General features: G+C 38.9%; 1 long non-coding RNA gene and 1 pseudogene across 4 annotated transcripts in view; both read right to left on the reverse strand.

Annotated features, from left to right (window-relative positions):
* The window catches only part of LOC129011517 (uncharacterized), a 119,963-nt gene that overhangs the window by 60,213 nt on the left and 38,667 nt on the right, over nucleotides 1-21,083 (reverse strand). The window lies entirely within an intron of this gene.
* On the reverse strand, nucleotides 6,552-9,138 carry LOC129011304 (cytochrome c-like; annotated as a pseudogene).

The following is a 21,083-nucleotide window of genomic DNA, read 5'->3' on the forward strand; positions in this document are numbered from 1 at the left end:
ATTACAAAAGTGGTATAGAGAACTTAGAAACAGTTTTAAATATTTATAGAAACTTGGTATATGACTGAGAGGGATTATAAATTAATGGAGAACCAAATAGCATGCAATTGATGGTGTTAGCACAATTGGCTATCCATATGAAAAAAAATACTTCCCCCAACTTCCAATTAGATTAAAGACTCAAATATTAAAAATGAAACTTGAATATTTTTGAAGAAATGTGGAATATCTTTACTAAATCAGTATGGGGTGAATTTCTTAAACATGACAGAAAGGCATGAAATACATGCACACACATAGATGAACACATTTTACTACATTCAAAATTACAAACTTCTCTCCGGGCATGATGGCTCATGCCTGTAATCCCAGCACTTTGAGAAGCTGAGGTGGGTGGGTCACTTGAGTCCAGGAGTTTGAGACCAGTCTGGGCAACACAGCAAGACCCTGTCTCTACAAAAAATACAAAAATTAGCCAGGCATGGTGGCGTTTGCCTGTAGTCCTACCTACTCAGAAGGCCCGAGGCAGGAGGATCACTTGAGTCCCAGGAGGTTAAGGCTGCAATGAGCTGAGATCGTGCCACTGCACTCCAGCCTGGGTGACAGAGCGAGACCATGTCTCAAAACAAAACAAAAATTTACAAACTCCTGCACAACAAAATAAATCACAGTCAAATTTAAAAGGCAACATATTGGGAGAATATATTTACAATACTAAGAAAAATTGGCATTCAGATTCTTTAAAGAACTCCTATAAATCAATATAAAATATTTTTACTATCATGATACTACTGGTAACCTGCAGGCAGCAACCAACTAGAAGACAGCAAGACTAATATGAATGAACACTTAAAAAAAGAGGCTGCTCTGGTACATACCAGCTGAATATTAGCCCTCTAAACAACCTTTAAAAAAATCAACAAAATATTATGTGAACACAGAATAATGTAAACCCCCTCTCAGCAAAAAAGTAAAAAGTCAAATGTGAAATGAATACTTTCCTTCAAGCAAGGAATGTTTTCCTTCAAGCAAGGAATGTTTTCCTTCAAGAAAGGAATTAGCATTAGCTAATAGAAAACTGATGCGAACTGCTTGAATAATAAGGTTGGACAATGTGAAATGGCCATTTTTAAAGCAAAAGATGGTTAAAAACTGGCAATTTCAAATGATTCAACCTCTATATTCTTAATGTAACTATGGTATTATAAATTGCCAGTTTATACACAATATTCCAACCTGTAGAGCTAAACACAGAACCTGTATATTAACTAATATACAGCTAAACACAGAACGTGTATATTAAGCAATGGGCTTGAAACTAGTCAATAAGACTAAAACTTGATTTTACTGAATTATATAAGTCAGTTTAGTGTTATGTTTTCCTGGAATTTGATATAAAAATTGATTTAGAGCCCACCAAAAATGTAATTCTTTATGTTTGTCAAAAATTGTGAAATATGCTTAGATGATTATTCAAAACCCAAACCTGACGGAGAGGAAATCTAACTGAACTTAAATTGGTTGGATTTACAAATGGCTTTTTCCCCCCATTTTAACCTCACCAATGTCAACTTCTTTGTATCATCACACCATAAAAATTCCAGTATAATTTTTGAAATAGCATCTCCGTTGGCTCCCTTAATCTAAAAGAGTCTCACAAAGTTTAAGAACAACCTTAAATAATACTGGAACAAAAATGGACATATAGACCAATGGAACAGAATAGAAAGCCGAGAATAAATCCATGCATTTATAGTCAGCTGATTTTTGACAAAGGTGCCAAGAATCCACGATGGCGAAAGGACAGTCTCTTCAATAAATGATACTGGGGAAACTGGATATCCACTTGTAGAAGAATGAAATTGCACCCTATCTCACCCAATATACAAAAATGAACTCAAAGTAAACACTTAACTGTGAAACCTGAAATTGGAAAACTACTAGAAGAAAACATAGGGGAAAATGTTCTTGACATTGGTCTGGGTCAAGATTTTTTTTAATGTGACTGACAGACATAGGCAACAAAAGAAAAAATAGACAAATGATATTGTATCAAACTAAAAAGCTTTTGCAGAGCAAAGGAAACAATTATAAAGTGACAGCCTACAGAATGGGAGAAAATATCTTCAAAGCATACATTCAATAAAAGGTTAATTTTTTTTAAAGGAACTCAAACAACACAATAGCAAGAGAACAAGTTACTTCTCTAGAAAATGGGCAAAGAACCTGAAAAGAAATTCCCCAAAAGAAGACATACAAATGGCCAAGAGGTATAAGAAAAAATGCTAAACATCATTAATCATCAGGGAAAAGCAAATTAAAACCACAAAGAGATATCCTCACACCTGTTCGGATGGTCATTAACAAAAAGACCAAAGACTTGGTGAGGATGTAGAGAAAAGAGAACCCTCTTATATGCTGTTGATGTGAATGTAAATTAGTAGTTATTATGGAAAACAGCATGGAGGTTCCTCAAAAAACTAAGAGTAAAACTACCATATGATTTGGAGATTCCTCTTCTGGGTATATATCCAAAGGAAATGAAATTTGCACTGCCATGTTCACTGCAGCATTATTCATAATAGCCAAGCTATGGAGTCAATCTAAATGCCATCAATGGATGAATGGATAAAGAATATGTGGTATATATACATAAGGACACACTACTCAGCCTTAGATATCCTGTCACTTGAGGTAATATGGATGAACCTGATGTTATGCTAAGTGAAATAAGCCAGGCATAGAAAGACAAATACTGTGTCTCACTTGTTTGTGGAATCTAAGAAAGTCAAATTCATAGAAGCAGAGAGTAGTATGGTAGTTACCAGGGGCTGGGGGGACAAAAGTGGGGGGATTGTGGAGATGTTGGTTTTTATTTTATTATTATTTGTTTTGAGATGGAGTTTCATTCTTGTTGCCTAGGCTGGAGTGCAGTGGCGCAATCTCAGCTCACTACAACCTCCACCTTACGCATTCAAGTGATTCTCCTGCCTCAGTCTCCTGAGTAGCTGGGATTACAGACACCCACCACACCTGGCTAATTTTTTATATTTTTAGTAGAGACGGGGTTTCACTATGTTGACCAGGAATAAGGTTGCCTGAGAATAAGGTAGAACGATTCCATCAATGGTCTCAATTCTTCATCTTTTCCTGAATCCATGCCCTCACATTTCACCTTGTAGCGCCCTTTCACTCTAATTTTGTGTTCCATTATGTGAGTTGATTTGGTCACTGGAATGCCACAAAGGAGAGGCTTGCAAAAGCACTTGTAAGATTCCACTCTAGCTCTTTCCTTTTGCCATTACCTTGAAACATATCCATCATATTCATCCTGATGGAGGATGAAGATAAGTTGAGCAAACAGGAGTTACCCAAGACACCTAAACTAAGGTAATTGTAGACCAGCTGATAAAGACATTTCAAAGAAAGAAAACTGTATATCACTCATGAACATAGATGAAAAGTTCTAAATAAAATATTAGCAAATAGAATCTAGTGATAGATAAAAAAGATAATACATTAAGACCAAAGGGAGTTTATTCAAAACTAAAAAAATGTTGGTTTAATTTTGAAAATCTCATTAATGGAATAACAGAAAAACATTTTGATTACCTTGACAGATGCAGAAAAAATATCTGATATATTCAATACCAATTCATGATTCAAAACTTTCAGCAAACTACAAATAAAATGGACTGTCTTAATATGCTAAAGAATGATTACAAAACCCTATAGCAAACATCATTTCAAATAGTGAAGCATAAAACTCTTCCTGAGTTTGGGAACAAGTCAAGGCTGCCTCCTCTTACCATTTCTATTCAATATTACAGTGAAAGTCCTAGATAAAAAATAAAGAAAAAACGTATAAAAAGTGGGAAGAAAGTAGTAACTTTATATGATTGTATACATCAGGAAATCTACACATTAATTATTAAAATGAATGTGTGAATTTATGAAGGATGCTAGATATAAAGACAATATACAAGGCTGGGTGTGGTGGCTCACACCTGTAATCCCAGCACTTTGGGAAGCTGAGGTGGGAGGATTGCTTGAACCCAGGAGTTCAGACCAGCCTGGGCCAGTGAGACTAGTGAGACTCCTTCTCTACAAAAATTAATAAAAAAAAATTAGCCAAGTGTGTGATGCCTGCTTATAGTCCCAACTACATGGGAGACAGAGGTGAGAGAATTGCTTGAGCCCAGGTGCCACTGCACTCCAGCCTGTGGTGACAGAGCAATGCCCTGTCTTAAGACAAATAAACAAAAGTCAATATACAAAAATTAGTTATGTTCCTATATACCAATAGCAAATAATTAGAAAATGAGGATTTTCAAATATCATTTAAAATAGCATAAAAACTTATCAAATACTTAGAAATAAAACTAACAAAAGGTGTAAAACCTGTACACTGCAAACATTGCTAAAAGAAATCAAAGAAGACCTAAGTAGAGAGATATATTATGTTCATGAGTTGGAAATCTCAATATTTTTATATGTCAATTGTCTCCAAATTAAGTTACATAGTCAATCCCTAGGTCAAAATACTGGCAGTGTTACTGGGTATATATCCAAAGGACTATAAATCATGCTGCTATAAAGACACATGCACACGTATGTTTATTGCGGCACTATTCACAATAGCAAAGACTTGGAACCAACCCAAATGTCCAACAATGATAGACTGGATTAAGAAAATGTGGCACATATACACCATGGAATACTATGCAGCCATAAAAAATGATGAGTTCATGTCCTTTGTAGGGACATGGATGAAATTGGAAATCATCATTCTCAGTAAACTATCGCAAGAACAAAAAACCAAACACCGCATATTCTCACTCATAGGTGGGAATTGAACAGTGAGAACACATGGACACAGGAAGGGGAACATCACACTCTGGGGACTGTTGTGGGGTGGGGGTAGGGGGGAGGGATAGCATTAGGAGATATACCTAATGCTAAATGACGAGTTAATGGGTGCAGCACACCAGCATGGCACACGTATACATATGTAACTAACCTGCACATTGTGCACATGTACCCTAAAACTTAAAGTATAATAATAATAAAAAAAAATGCTGGCTGTGTGTGTGTGTGTGTGTGTGTGTGTGTGAGTTTGGGTGTGTGTGTGTGTATGTAAATTGCCAAGATGATTCTAAAATTTATACGGAAATTCAAAAAATCTAGGAGAGCCAAGATAGTTTTTAAACAAAGAAGTACAAAGTTGGAGGACTTATACACAAGTTTTCAAGACTCACTATAAAGCCATAATAATTAAAACTGTGGTCTGGGCTTAAGTATAGACAGGTCATAATGAAAGGACAAAAAGCCCAGAAACAGACCTATACATATATGTTCACTTGATTTGCAATAAACATACCTCTGCCATTCACTGGGAGAAATTATGCTCTTTACAATAAATGGTAGAGGGGGGATTGATAGCTAGATGAAAAACATGAACCTTGATACTTTATATCTTTACAACAATTAATTGGAGATCAGTCATAGACCAATATAGAGGTGCTGGTTACATGCATATATACTTATGTATAATATCATCAAGATATACACTTGATTAGTGCAACTTACCATATGTGTTCTACCTCAATAAAAATGTGATGATATGCATGCATATACATATGTCTACTTACATCTAGGCATACGTACATACAGATAATTTCATATATCTTTTTACTTCAACTTTTAGATTCAGGGGTTCATGTGCAGGATGTGCAGGTTTCTTACATAGGGAAATGTGTGCCATGGTGGTTTGGGGCACAGATCATCCGATCCCTAGGTATTAACCCCAGCATCCATTAGCTATTCTCCCTGATGCTCTCCTTCTCCCACCCCTGCCCTCCCAACAGGCCCCAGTGTGTGTTGTTCCCTACCACGTGCCCATGTGTTCTCATCGTCAGCTCCCACATACAAGTGAGAACATGCAGTGTTTGGTTTTCTGTTCCTGTGTTAGTTTGCTGAGGATGACAGCTTCCAGCTCCATCCATGTCCCTGCAAAGGATGTAATCTCATTCCTTTTTATGGCTGCACAGTTTTCCATGGTGTCTATGTACCACATTTTCTTTTTTTATTTTTTTAAGTGTTAAATAATCTTTACTTGATATTACACATAAACCACACTAAAATGCCATTCAATAAGTAAAAGGAACCATTTTAAATACAGGGAATTCTAATTAGATTGGCACAGTTAAGGCCAAAAATATAAAGTAAACATTGCTACCTTATCTTCAACCCTTGCCTTTAAGAGGCAAATAAACACAAAATATAGGTGAATCTTGTGTGGTTCTGAGACAGTGAAGGAATTTCCCCAGTATTTAAATATATTCACATAACCAGTTATATAAATCTACATAAAAAACCACTCTCCAATAAGTTTTAAGATGGCACTCACCATCTTTGTGAAAAGTTGAACATTATTAACAAAGTCTAATCATATCTTTAAAAGGGGTAAACAGTGATAGCATTTACTGAATTAAAATTACTATTAAAATTCAAAAACCAAACTTATTCATTTAATCACAAGCCAGTCTTGTTTTAAATCAGGACTGTCCAACAAAATATGCTCTCAGTCATTCATGATCTGAAGTCTGGTGTATGAGATCTATTAAATTATGGTACACATAAAAAAGTCAGGAGACATTTCTGTTTTTTAATAAATAAGGCAGTGGCCAATTGTTACTCACTAACAGCTTTTTTGAGATAAGCTATCAAGTCTGCCTTTCTGCCTTCTTAATGCTGGCAAAGATCATTTTTGTTCCAGGGATGTACTTCTTGGGATTCTCCACATACTCCATCAGTGTATCCTCTCCCCAGGTGATGCCTTTGTTCTTACTGGCATCTGCGTAAGAGAATCCAATGGCCTGACCTGTCTTCTGCCTGAAGAGACCATGGAGATTAGGCCCAGTCTTGTGCTTGCCTCCCTTTTCCACGGTGTGGCACTGGGCACACTTCTGAACAAAAATCTTGCCTTTCTCAACATCACCCGTATTTAATTCTCTCTTTCATCGCTGGCACTACAAAGGTTTCTGCTCGGAAGCCAGATGTCCCACTCTCTCTATGTACCACATTTTCTTTATCCAATCCATCATTGATGGCATTTAGATTGATTCCATGTCTATGCATGCATGCATGTATCTTTATAAGACAATGATTTAGGCTGGGTGCAGTGGTCTTGAACTCCTGACCTCGTGATCCTCCTGCCTCAGTCTCACAAAGTGCTTCTTATAAAAGTACAAAATAGCTTTATGCATTATGAAAATAATCAAACTTACCCTTCTACAAATACTTGAAGAAGAACATTCACGAGAAAAAATAAGGCAATAGCTAGAGAAATAGAATGATATTCCAAAGGAATATAAACTTTGCTATCAGTGAAAATTAGGTTGGCAAGGATGAGAGCCACATCCAATAAGATCAAAAAACTCCAAATATTCTACAATAAATAAATAAATAAGTAAATAATAGCAAGATAAAGGAGCTTTTGTCCCTATAGTTATACTATATTTAGGCCAATGATTGGGTACCAAAATGTAATTATTTAGTATTAAACTGCTCAGTGGCAGGAAAAACTGTAATGCCTTAGAATCTCAGAAAAATCACTGTTTTCACCCAATAGAAGCAGTTCTTAATAAATACAGTTCCCACCAAACCATTTCACAAGATGTCATCATGCCCTTTTATAGAAGACACATCAGACCAACACTTCAAGAGAGAAAAGTAAAACTGAATTAAAATTACCTGTGTCTGTAAACTCTTCTTAAAATTTGAGTTTATACCAATTTCTCATAAAAAATAAAACCTCGTTAATTTGTATAATCCTAAAGAATTCATTAATAGAAACCAAATGAAAGCATGAGTAACATAAGCTCTTAAAAGACCAAGGCTTTTCGTCAGTGACATTTTCAACAAGTACATGATTACATATTTGTGGGTGCTTCTAGCACAGTGATGGGCACATGAGAAAGAATTCAATTCCATAAATATTTATAGTATTGAACTCTAAATTAGCTCCTGACACTTGCTGTTACATATTCTAAATACATTCCCCATAAATTGATTATACTATTTGCCTAATCTATGAAGATGAATTAGTCTTCAAAGTACTTTTTTAAAAAATTGCAGCTCAAATTAAAATATCATTAATTCAAAATGAACCAATTATATTGCATAAATCTATATCATAGTATGAAATCTTACTCTTATGTAGAGGAGAGTCTAAGTAAATTGTTTCCAGAATTAAAGAGTAATTCTAGATGTATAAGGTACTTAGTAAAACACTTTACTTATAATTACAGAATTTTAACATGCAATTTTCATTAACGTTACCTTTGCAGATGGAAGAAAAACAATATTAGTATGTTACTATTAATCTTAGGCAAAAGCCTAAGTCTTCTTTGCAAGTCTTAATGTCCAGCTTAAACCAAAATTACGTGATAAATTAGATTACATTAGGTGGGGCACATGGCTACTTAGCAACCGATGGATGGTGGAAATGCTTTTTGGTTTCTTTTTTTTATTTCAGTGTTTCTCATTGAAATATTAAGTCTCATCTACATATATATATATGATGAACTCGACATTCTCGTCAGTGAGCTCCGTGATCCGCACGGTAGGCTAGTTGGCATATGGCATTGCGCCCAGGTGCCACCAGCCTCCGCGTCAGCTCCGCGGTGACTCTTCTTACACATTCTTAAATACAAGTCCTTTGTTTCTATAGGAGATATTCTCAAAGTGGGATGTGCATCTAAGTCATGAAGCATAACAATTAAATAACATCCATACACCCATCACCTCACGCAGAATGAAATATTTCTAGTCCTGCGGAAGCTACAGGGCTGCTGGAATTTCTTCTCTGATCCAGTCTCCTTGCTTCATCACAGAGGTGGCCACTCTTCTGAAGGTTATGTTCATAATCCCTGTGCTTTTCTTTATAGTCTACATATATATCTATGTATAGAGAGGGGAGGTATAGGTATAAATATAGATATATCTAAAAATATATTATTTTGTCATATTTATTTTTAAGCTTTAAAAAAATGGGTATCATGCTGAGGTGGTATTTACCTTGAAGCACTCTGTGATCAATAAAAACAACACCATCACGCCCAGTGGTGTAAGCATGGCGCACACAGCTAATCCTAGCATTTTGGGAGGCTGAGGCAGGAGGAGTTCAAGACCAACTCTATAAAAAATGGGACCAGGAATTCAAGACCAGCTCTACAAAAAATGAGACCCAGACCCTACAAAAAAATTTAAAAATTAGCCAGGCATGGTAGCATGTGCTGTAGTCCCAGCTACTCAGGAGGCTAGGGCAAGATAATTGTGTGAGTACAGGAATTCAAGGCTGCAGTGAGTTGTGATCAGACTACTGCACTCCAGCCTAAGTGACAGAACAAGACCTTATCTTAAAAAACAGAACAAGGGAGAGAGGCAAAGATGGCTGACTCAGAGCTGCTGCAGTCCATGGCTCTCATGGAAAAGAATGAAAATGGTGAGTGAATTCAGCACCTTCAACCGAAGTATCTGGGTTCTCACATTGGGACTGACTAGGTGGATGGCTTGACCCACAGAAAATGAAGAAAAGCAGGGTAGGGCAATGGCCCACCTGGAAGGGGCATGGAGTCAAAGGAATCCTGTCATGGTTAATACTGACTGTCAACTTGATTGGGTTGAGGGATACAAAGTATTAATCCTGGGTGTGTTTGTGTGAGTGTTGCCAAAAGAGATTAACATTTGAGTCAGTGGGCTGGGGAAGTCAGATCCACCCTTAATCTTGTGGGCACAATCTAATCAGCTTCCAGCGAATATAAAGAAGGCAGAAAAACATGAAAAAGAAGAGATTAGCCTAGCCTCCCAGCCTACATCTTTCTCCCATGCTGGATGCTTCCTCCCCTCAAACATTAGACTCCAAGTTCTTCAGTTTTGGGACTTGGACTGGCTCTCCTTGCTCCTCAGCTTGCAGACAGCCTATTATGGGACCTTGTGATTGTGTAAGTTAATACTTAATAAATTCCCCCCTTTATATATATATAATATATATGTAATATATATAAATTAAATATATGTAATATACATAAATTATATATGTAATATATATAAATTATATTATATTATATATCAAATATATATTATATATAAATTATATATCAAATATATATTATATATATAATTTATATATCAAATTTTATATTTTATATTAAATTTATATTAAATTATATATCAAGTTATATATCAAATATATATTTTATATATATAATATATTATATTATAAAAATAATTATAAATTGATATATAATTTAATATAAATTTAAATTTATATATATATAAATTTATATTTATATATAAAATTAAATATAAATTTAATATAAATTTAATATAAAATATAAAATTTGATATATAAATTATATATAATATATATTATATATAAATTATATATATAATATATATTATATATAAATTATATATATAATATATATTATATATATAATTATATATTATATATTACATATAAATTATAGATAATATATATTACATATAAATTATAGATAATATATATTATATTACATATAAATTATATATTATATATGAATTATATATAATATTATATTATATATGAATTATATATAATATTATATTATATATGAATTATATATAATATATTATATATTATATATGAATTATATATAATATATTATATATTATATATGAATTATATATAATATATTATATATTATATATGAATTATATATAATATATTATATATTATATATGAATTATATATAATATATTATATATTATATATGAATTATATATAATATATTATATATTATATATGAATTATATATAATATATTATATATATATATGAATTATATATAATATATTATATATTATATATGAATTATATATAATATATTATATATTATATATGAATTATATATAATATATTATATATTATATATGAATTATATATAATATATTATATATTATATATGAATTATATATAATATATTATATATTATATATGAATTATATATATAATATATTATATATGAATTATATATAATATATTATATATTATATATGAATTATATATATTATATATTATATATGAATTATATATAATATATTATATATTATATATGAATTATATATAATATATAATATATATTATATATGAATTATATATAATATATTATATATTATATATGAATTATATATAATATATATTATATATTATATATGAATTATATAAATTATATATAATATACATTATATATTATATATAAATACACATATTTATATATATAAAGGGGAGTTTATATATTATATATAAATATAATAGGAGATATATATATCTCCTATTAGTTCTGTCCCTCTAAGAGAACCCTAATACAGATTAGATTTTGGTACTGGGAGTGTCGTTCTAGAGGAATAGAATATAAAGGATGGAGGTCTTTCGTTGGTTTGGGAGTCTCTGGAGTTGGCTGATTAATATGATTAGACCCAAAAATGCTAAGGTCTCTACTTCTAATAGTATGGAGAACACTGATAGTTTTTGGTGGAAACTGTGTAGAGAGTTATACAAAATAAATGCATTTGACACTCCTGATTCACCACTCTTGAGAGGCAAGGAGTTTATTGACTCTATACATAATACCTTTGACCATATGTGGAGAATCAAGGAACATAATGAAGCTGGTTGGTTGCTCCTAAGTTCAGTGGACAAAGTGATGAAAGAAAATGATGAACTCAAGTATTCTGTCTCCCAGGTTCAGAAGCAGATATGGAGCCTCAAATCTGCTAAGACTGCCCTGAATGAGAGTCTTATCTCCTGTAGAAAAAGAGCTGAAACTGTGGAAAAACAGACCCAAGCTCTTACACGAGTGGCTGACCAGCAATGAAAGATGCATGCACAGCCTCACCAGGTGTCTACTGTTAAAGTGAGGGCATTTGTTGGAAAAGAATGCGACCTGGCAACTTGGAATGGGGACATGTGGGAGGACCCTGATGAAGCTGGGGACATTGAGTTTGTAAACTCTGGTGAACCTTTTTTGCCAGAAGGAACAGCTTCCCCATCCCCAGTAGTGGCAACATCCCCTCCCTGACCTATGCTGCTATCAGCCTTTCCACCTTTGTCCAAGGAGAAAAACCCTATGCTGCCTGCAGCAACAGTGATGGCTTCCCCTGAGCCAGTTGCCAGGCGAGATAATGTTGAGTCTCCTCAGAGGCCACCCCCAACACCTCCGTTTGCTTCTAAACCTATAACTAAAGTCCTGGTGGCCCCCTAAGGATGATGTTGAGAGTGTGACCCATGAGGAAGTGCGCTATACTTGAACTGTTGGAGTTCTCTAATTTATATAAACAGCAATCTGGAGAACAGGCATGGGAATAAATATTAAGGGTATGGGATAATGGTGGAATGAACATAGAGTTGGATCTGTAGCAGGATAAGCCATGGACAAAACCCCTCAAACACTGGGTTGAGGGAGGAGGTAGCTTTATTTGGCCAGGAGCATCAGCAGACTTGCATCTCAAAAACTGAGCTCCCCAAGAGAGAAATTCCTGCCCCTTTTAAGGGCTTACAGTTCTAAGGGGATCCACATGAAAGGGTTGTGATCAATTGAGCAAGCATGGGGTACATGGCTGGGGCCCCATGCATTGGTAGTTAAGACAGAACAGAACAGAAAGTTTCACAATGCTTCCTCATACAATGTCTGGAATATACAGATAGTACAAGCAGTTAGGTCAGGGGTTGATATTTAACTAGCAGACCAGGCCTGGGGTGCAGGGCCAGGCTGCCTGACTATTTATCTCATTTTTGCCTTCTTTAACTTTTATTTCTTCCTTCTTTTTCTGAGGTATGAAACAATAAGAGAGGTGGGCTCCTTCCTCATTCCCCCCTTTGAGAATCTCATTTATTAGTGGGAGTTCTCACTTTCATCTTCACTACCTAGGTCTTCCTGCAAGACAGATTGATAATGATTCATGTAATACATTTGAGCCTTATCTGTACTTGCTAGTTTCATGTTCCTTGAGGCTCAGAGAGTTCCTGCTTCACCTCCCCAGTGCAGCTGCAAAGTTACAAGGTTTATACAGAAACATGGTTTCCCAAGGATGTGGAACATGTAGTATAGATAAATGTAAAAGACTGATCAACTGCCTTTGTTCTTGCTTCTGTAAGTATGCCTCCTACATCATGTAGCTCCCGGCCACTGACTGCTTAAAAGGTGGCTGCTTTCTTTGTCCAGGGCTCAGACTTTCCTGTACACTAATCCTACTGAGCCAGGTGATCATCTTTTAATAAAGACCTTTCCTGAACTCGATTTGTTCGGTCTCTCCCATCTTTGATTGTCCCGCAACAATAATAACTATAAAACAGAACTGTTTTAATTTGTTGCCCTACTCAGTGACCTGATGAATACATTGGGAACAGTCCTCCATGTGGGGAAAATCAGTGGAAGTTCTTATTACATAAGTCCAAATTTTAAGGAGAATAAGTCCCACAATGAGCTTCCTCATGCTTCAGCTGTGCATAGGTGAGTCAGCTTCTGGGTGTGACCGGAGCAGGGCTTGTCGTCCATCTCAGAGTCACTTTGCAGGGGTTGTCCGGGCTTGGTCTCACTTTCCAGGTCTCAGAGGCTGCAGGTTTCACGTGGCTGTGGTGGATCCAGGCTTGGATTCCTTCTACCTTTACAGCTGTGGGGGTGGTCAAGATGATGGTCTGGGGTCTTTCCACCGTGGTCGCAAGGGGACTACGTTCCAATCCTTGATCCACACTTGATCACCTGGAGAGAAAGGGTGAACTGGGGAGAATAAGCTAATGGGGCACCTCTCATTTACCCAGGCTGAAATTGTTTGAGCAATTTTTTCCTATGGCCTGTAGCTGTCATTGTAACTCAATTTCACCTAGCTCTTGTGGAGTGCCTGGGAGTCCCCATAGTATGGGAGGGGGGCCTATGATACAATATTTTATAAGGGGAATATCCTGTTCTTTTAGAAGGGGTGCATCTTATTTTAAACAATACCATCAGGAGAGCCTGTATCTATTTTAATCTTGTTTCCTGACACACTTTCCCTAAGCTATTCTTGATAGTCTGATTCATTTGCTCCACCTTTCCTGAACTTTGAGGTCAGGAGGCAGCATGCAGTTTCTATGTGATCCCTAATACCTTTGTTGTCTTCAGTACCAAGTCAGCCACAAACGCCAACCCATTATCTGAGCCAATGCGTAAGAGCAATTCAAATCTAGGAATACGATCTCGAAGAAGCGCACGGGTTACTTCACGAGCTTTCTCAGTTCGTGTTTGATAAGCCTCCACTCACCCAGAGTAGGTATACATGAGAACTAGTAAATACTTGTTATCTCCACACTTGAGCATTTATGTTAAGTCCACCTGGAGCTCTTCAAAGGGAGCTGCTCCATAAACTTGTATGCTGAGCAGAATGGCTGGACCCTGCCTCACATTGTGCTGTCAGCAGGTTACACACCACTGCGCCACTATTTTGGCAAGGGCTGACAAATGCGAGATGTAGAAGTACTGGCCTAACAACTTTTCAAGTGACCCCTGACCTAGATGGGTGGTTTCATGCACAGTCAGTACAACTGCAGCTCCCAGCAGCTGTGGCACAGCTACTTTCCTATCTGGTAACCGGATCCATCCTTCTTCCATCACCTGTCCTCCCTCTACCTGTAGAAAGTCCTTTTCTTCTTCAGAATAAGTAGTTACAAGGTCAGGTGCTTGAGGGAGCAGGGGGGCTGTGACTGATGCCTGGTAGGGGGCAGATGCTGCTTTTCGAGCCTCTGAGTCAGCTCAGGAGTTTCCCAAGGCAACTGAGGTGGAAGCTCGCTGGTGTCCTCTGCAGTGTATGACTGCCACCTTTTGTGGTTTCCATACTGCTTCTAATTAATTGCAAGATTTCTTGCTGATATTTTATGTCTTTTCCCCCAGAGTTCAACAGGCCCTTTTCTTTATATAATGCTACATGCACTTGGAGGGTTAAAAAGGCATACCGGGAGTCAGTGTAAATGTTTACAGCCTTAACTTCACTGAGTTCTAAGATCCAAATTAAAGCAATGAGCCCAGCTTTCTGGGCTGAGGTACCTTGGTGCAACGATTTGGCCTCAGTTACAGCGTCCAGGGTTACCGCTGTATTTCACACAAACCTCTCTCCTTGTGGGTTGATGAAGCTGCTCCTGTCTGTGTACAGCTCCCAGTCCACTGATGCCCAACGTTGGTCCCGGAGGTCAAGTCTGCTAGAGTAAACTGAGTCTAACACCTCTACACAGTTATGCTCGACAGGGCTCTCTGATATGGGGAGCAAGGTGGCGGGGTTCAGGGTGTTACAAACTTCAATGGTTATGCGGGGATTTTCACAGAGCAAGCTTTGGTACTTGGTTAGTCTAGCATTCGTTAGCCAATGATGTCCTTTGGTATTCATTAAAGTCACCACAGCATGGGGGGCCTTTATGTTCAGATTTTGCCCAAGGGTTAGTTTATCTGCTTCTCGTGCTAGCAGGGCAGTTGCTGCTAAGGCCCTCAAACCTGGGGGCCAACCTTTAGAAACCCTGTCTAGTTGTTTAGAGAGGTAGGCCACCGGCCTCGACCAGGGTGCCACAGTCTTCGTCAAAACCCTAACTGCCATTTTTTCTTTCTCTGACACATATAGTATAAATGGCTTTGTCAGGTCAGGCAGACCCAGGGCTGGGGCTGACATGAGTTTTTCTTTCAACTCATGAAAAGCCTGTTGCTGTTGGGACCCCCATTTGAAAGGTTCCATGTCACCCCCCTTTGTAACTTGGTACAGAGGTTTGGCCAGTACTGCAAAATTTGGGATCCATAACCTGCAGAACCCTAAGAACAGCTCCTAAGAATTCTCTCACCTGCCTTCTGGTCTTAGGCTCTGGTAGGTTGCAAATGACCTGCTTTCCTTCTGATCCTAGGCTGCGTTCCCCCTGCTGGACTGTAAATCCTAGGTAGTGTACCTGCTATCTGCAGATCTGAGCTTTCTTCTTGGACACCTTATATTCACAGTCCTCCAGGTGCCAGAGCAGGGTGTCTGTTCCTTTGGCGCACCCAACTGCTGTGGGGTGTCCCAGCAGGAGGTCGTTGACGTACTGGAGCAACACACAGCCTAGGTCTCTGGTGGGAAACTTTTGCAGGTCTCGAGCCAGGGCCTCCCTGAAGATAGCGGAGGAGTTCCTGAACCCTTGGGGAAGCCAGGTCCAAGTGTACTGAGTGGTGACACCTGAGCCCAGATCTTCCCACTGGAAAGCAAACAGTTTCTGGCTCTCAGGAGCTAGTCTGGTGCTAAAGAAAGTGTCCTTCAAGTCCAGGCAGGTGAACCAGCTGTCCTCAGCTGGCAGTAACGCTAACAACATGTACGGGTTAGGTACCATTGGGTGCAAAGTCACTGTAGCTTGTTTAACCAAGTGCAAGTCCTATACTGGTCTGTAAACCTTGGTTCCTGGATTGGGAACAGGCAGCAGGGGTGTGTTCCAGGGAGACTGACAGGGGGCTATAATTCCAAAGGCCTTCAGGCACTGGAGATGGATCTGGACACCTTCAAGAGCTTCTCTGGGTATGGGGGCTTTGTTGACTGCCAGCCCCAGAGGATTATCTTCTGCCCACACCCTTAGACACTGCTTAGCCAAAGCTGGTCCTATCTCTTGGCCTGGCTCAGTTAAGAAAAGTCCATTCTTCCTCCCAGGGGACTGTAAGGGCCATAATGACTCCCATTCCAGGTAACTTTAGCAGTAAAGAGCTGTGCTTTGTAAAAGAGATGGTGGCCCTCAGCTTGCTAAGCAAGTCCCTTCCCAGCAAGGGCAAGGGGCAGTCAGGCGTGTACAAGAACTGGTGAATCACTTCATGTCCCCCTACAGTACAAGTCCAGGGCAAGCAGAAAGCTTGTTTTGTCGAGACTCCTGTGGCTTTGATTATATCAATAGTCTTTTTGGATAAGGGGGTGACTGGGGTCGTTACTAGTGAATGCTCACACCAGTATCGACAGGAAACTCAATGTCCTTGCTCCTGACTGTCATCCTGACCATGGGCTCATTGGGGGCACCTGAGCCCGGTCCCCCTCAGTCCAGTAACCCTTCTGCTAGATTAAACAAGGCCCCTTCATCCTTGCCTGAGACCTCTGGCTCGGAGTCATTTTGTTTCTCTTTTAACTGCGGGCACTTGTCTTTCCAATGCCCTATTTCTTTACAGTATGCACACTGGTTACACTGCAGGCATGGTTGGTCAGACTGAGTGTTTTTCCCAGGGCCCCCTCCTTCCTCGGCCCTTCGGGGGAACTCCTCTAATAGCTGCAGCTAGCAGATAGGCATTTTGCCAGGCTTGACACTTGCTTTCTTTGCGGCTGTCTCTATGGCCTGCCACATCTCTATTCACAAACACCTGACTGGCTATTTTTAATAACTGTGAAGTATTCATACCCACAAACCCAGCCTGTTTATGAAGCTTTCTTCTAGTATCTTCGGTGCTTTGACTAACTAAAGCCATGTTAATCATGCGCTGATTTTCAGGGCTATTGGGATCAAAGGGAGTATACGTACGATAGGCCCTTGTAAAACTGTGCTGGACTCTCTTCTTTTCTTTGAATGACCTCAGAGACTTTGTTAACATTTGTGGCCTTCTGAGATCCCTTTTTTTAACCCTTCCAGGAGGGCCTGTCTATACCGTTTTAGTCTCTTCATGTCTGGCCCTTCATTTGGGTCCCACTGGGGGTCTGTTCCTGGTAATTGGACTCTCACATACTCCTGGGGGTTTTGGTAACTGGCTGGAGCATGTTCCTCTAGCCACTTAGTTGCTGCCTGGAGTACCCTTCGCCTTTCATCTGTGTTAAAGAGGTACATGAGCAGCTGGTGGCAATCAGCCCAAGTAGGGTTATGAGTCTGGATAATAGTTTGGAGCAAATCAATTAAGGCTTGAGGCTTTTCACTATAAGATGGGGTATTGTTCTTCCAATTGAGGAGATCAGCAGAGGTGAAGGGTTGATACACAAAGGCACTCCTTTCTACCATATGCCCATCCTCGTCTACCCTAGTACATCGCTGCTCCCTCAGGGGCATTTGTATTCCAGTCTTAGGCCATAAACAAGCCACCAGGGGAGGGGTTTCTCCCACAGCTTCACATCCTCTCGTCTACTCTGGGTGGTCTAGGGGTGTGTGTGTCCTGTGGAGGCACAGGTGCCGTGGGCTCAGAAGTGGGGAGTCTCTCTTCTCAGTAAGCAGGGGGCATTGCTGGCGCCATTTCCTGCCATAAGTCTTCTGATATTGGATTGGACAGAACTTTAGGGGCTGACTTCCCTTGGCAGGTGGAGAGGGATCCTTCCTTGGCTATCTGTCCTTTCGCCACTAACACTGTGGCTGCCTGTCCTCTTAACCACGGTGGGGGGTTCTAAAACCAGCTGTAACCAAGTGTCTATGCATGGGAATTGGTCTGGGTGTCCTGACTTACAGGTTATCTTATGCCATACCTTTGAAACAAGGGTCCCATCCAGGCTTCTTCTGATGGCCAACCCACCTCAAATACTGGCCAGTCTATCTTACACAAAGTTCTAAGTTTTCCTGGTGTGATAGTAACTCCATAGTCTCCCTTAAATCCCTACTTAAAATTTTTTAACATAGTTCCTAGTGGAGTGGGTTTACTTTGTGTCTGACCCATTTTTCTCTCGAGACAAGACAATGTTCACACTACAAGAAGGAAAGGGTGAAGATCACTCAGTCATCTAATTCACACTAAATCAAGCATTTTAAGCCAAGTCAAAATCAAAACCAAAACCAAAGTGCCGATAAAGGCACGCCGTGGGTGATCAGGTCACGCTTCCACTCAAATGGAGTGGGCAAGTCCCCAAGACCAGTCTTACCATACTCCAGATGTCCAGACTCCAAGTGCCAGTTCCTTCCCGGTGTTCAGCCACTGCGTTGAACCTCCGCAGGGGCCTGCTACGCACCGCTCTGTTGAGGCGTTCCACCGGGGCAAATGCCTACCCAGGAGTGCTCTCAGGATCCGCGTCACTCAAGCTGGCCAGAGTCCCCTGCAGGGATGCTCCACAGGACAGGCCTAAGCCACCTAAGGGGCTGCCTTGACCATCTGCTAATCACCTTGCTTCCCAGTCAGAGAACCAAGAAATGTAGCAGGACGAGCTGTGGACAAAACCCCTCAGACACCGGGTTGAGAAAGGAAGTAGCTTTATTCGGCCGGAAGCATCAGCAGACTTGTGTCTCAAAAACCAAGCTCCCTGAGAGAGAAATTCTTGCCTCTTTTAAGGGCTTACAATTCCAAGGGGGTCCACGTGAAAGGGTCGTGATCGATTGAGCAAACATGGGGTACGTGGCTGGGGCTGCATGCATCGGTAATCAAGACAGAACAGAACAGAGCAGAAAGTTTCACAATGCTTCCTCATACAATGTCTGGAATCTATAGATAATACAAGCGGTTAGGTCAGGGGTTGATTTTTAACTACCAGACTAGGCCTGGAGTGCAGTGCTGGGCTGTCTATTGATCTCATTTTTGCCTTTCTTTAACTTTTACTTCCTCTTTCTTTTTCTGAGGTATGAGACAATAAGAGAGGTGGTCTCCTTCCTTAGATCAGGCTGAATTTATTGACTTGGGCCCACTAAGTAGGGACTCTGCATTTAATGTTGCAGCTTGAGGAGTTAAAAAAGCACTTCCTGTACAGCCTGCAGAACCATGAGCCAAAATAATTTTTTTTTTTTTTTGATGGAGTCTCACTCTGTCACCCAGGCTGGAGTGCAGTGGAACAGTCTCAGCTCACAGCACCCTCCACCTCCTGGTGGTTCAAGCAATCTCCTGCCTCCACCTCGCGAGTAGCTGGGACTACAGGCATGTGCTACTATGCCCTGCTAATTTTTGTATTTGTGGTAGAGATGGGGTTTGACCATGTTGGCCAGGCTGGTCTTGAACTCCTGACCTCAAGTGATTGGCCCACTTTGGCGTCCCAAAGTGCTGAGATTACAGGGGTGAGGCACCATGCCTGGCCTTCTTTTCTTTATGAATTACCCAGTGTCAGGTATTCCTTTACAGCAAGGCAAGAAATAACACAATCCCATAGGACAAAATAAATACCCATAAATCTATATGGACATAAATAAATAATTCAATAAATAAATGTATGAGAGAAGAGACACTTCTTCCTTACAGAATTCCAATTAATCAATATAGAAGGAATGAGTAAAATAAAAAATCCCCACTAGAACACCACAGTAGTAACTGTTGACAAGATCCACCAATGAATGAGAAAACCAGCAGGCAAAAATTTGAGAAGAAACAGGATGCTAGCATGGTCTCAAAGCATCTCTCCAAGATGTTTATCATTTACAAAGGGAGAAAAGTAACTTACAGTAATGAAACCTGGGAGATTCCACCTTAACCAAGTGATGGTGGTAAATATCACTAATAAGCCACGTTGGCATCCTGTACCCCTGATAGGAAATAACAAGGGCATTTCACCTTGTGATCTTCTTCCCCCAAACCCATCACCTTAGTCTAATCATGAGGAAAACGTGGACAAAACCAAACTGAGGATCATTCTACAAAAAAGCTGGCCAGTACTCATCAACAGTCCATGAAAGACAAGGAAATAGGAACAACTGTCACAGATTGGAGGAAACTGAGGGGACACAAATGAATGCAACGTGGGATCTTAGATTATATCCTGGAATATTAAAAAGGCATGGTAGGGGTGGGAGGAGATGGTGAAAATCAAAGGGCTATAGTTTAATTCATAGTATTGTATCAAAGTTAATTTCCTCATTTTGATTATTGAACTACAGTTATATAAGTTTTTAACATCAGGGAAGCAAAGTGGTAGAAATATGTGAACTCTGTACTATTTCTTCAAATTTTCTGTAAGTCTAAAATTATTTCAGAAATAAAATAAAAACACACGCATCCACAAACTAGTAACTATGGAGAGGTGATAATGTGTTAATTAGCTTGATTTTGATGATCATTTCACAATGCACGTGCATATCAACCATCAAATTGTACACCATATATAATTTTTATGTCAATAAATCTTAAAATATATAAAAAT

This window comes from Pongo pygmaeus, chromosome 14 (genome assembly GCF_028885625.2).
Source record: "Pongo pygmaeus isolate AG05252 chromosome 14, NHGRI_mPonPyg2-v2.0_pri, whole genome shotgun sequence".
Lineage (NCBI taxonomy): Eukaryota > Metazoa > Chordata > Mammalia > Primates > Hominidae > Pongo > Pongo pygmaeus.